This window comes from Cynara cardunculus (assembly GCF_001531365.2).
Source record: "Cynara cardunculus var. scolymus isolate 2C chromosome LG 15, CcrdV1, whole genome shotgun sequence".
Lineage (NCBI taxonomy): Eukaryota > Viridiplantae > Streptophyta > Magnoliopsida > Asterales > Asteraceae > Cynara > Cynara cardunculus.
The window spans coordinates 4,548,994-4,550,202 of record NC_037542.1 but is presented as its reverse complement, the minus strand read 5'-3'; positions in this window follow the sequence as shown (position 1 = coordinate 4,550,202).

Below are 1,209 nucleotides of genomic sequence, written 5' to 3'. Positions count from 1 at the left end.
CTAAACACAAACAATCTAAGAAACTAAAAACAGTTCAAAAAACAATAACCAAGTTCAAAAATCTGAGTCTAAGTCCAAATCACACCAATCCAAGCCCAAATACAATACAGATATGACACAAAAAAATGATCTATCCACTTGAATGCTGTGTACTTCTGTAAAGTTGAACTTAGTCCCCGAAAGCAAAACCAAATCAACAGTCTTTCAAATCTGTTAACCAAAGTGTACTTTGATTTACTATGTAGCTTAAGAATGTCCACAGCTTTCTGTCAATCTGTTGCTGCTGTTTCAAAATTCTGCTTCAAACCTTGCTGTTGTGTTCTTGTTCACACTGCTAACAAAACCTGCACACTGCTGCTTTGATGTTCTTCTTGTTTCAAATAACAAGCTGACCTGCTGTTATGAACCTATTGCTACTTCTTCAACCAACAGAGGCTCACGAATCAGTCTTTAAACAATGTCCATCTTTGACTCGGGCTGCTATGTTTGTGACTAAAGCAAAACCAAATCAAAACAATATGAGTCAGTCACAGCAAAATGCGATTTTCTAGTTCTGGACAGTAGGAACTTGTGATTTTCTTTGTTATGAGATTGCTGTTACCAACACATCACAACACAGCTGCTTGTGATTAATTTGGAAAGATTAATGTTGCTGTGTAATCTTTCTGTTTCACCACAATAATCAGCAAAAAAAAAAAAACAGCTCAAAACTTTCTTGAAACACTTGTTGCCATTACAGCATGGAAACAGCTCAAAAAAAAACATCTTTACTGTCAAATCTTGCTGTTCTTTGCTGCTGTACTATTTACTTTCAAAATAAAAACAGTAAAATTTTATACTGTTTTGTTTACTGTATAACACTTTGCTGCTGCAGTTATTGCTGTTCACTTGCTGATTGACAAGCGCCACATTCTGCTCCATAAGCAAGTCCCTAGCCCTCGTAGACTCTTCTAAAATAGCCGCATGTGAAAGAGCGACAGCGACCTGATTTTCTAGAAGCTGGGCGTGCACATGCCACTGCCACTGCCGTGCAAGCAACAACCTCCCCGAGCATGTATTTTCTAGAAGCTGGGCGTAATCTAGCAACAGGACTATTGGGAGATATTTTAACCGCACGATTGGTACTAAACACTTGATTGATTGCAGGAGATTGTATTGGAACTGTAAACCCTACTGGATTATTGAACAAAATACCAGATTGAATCAAGA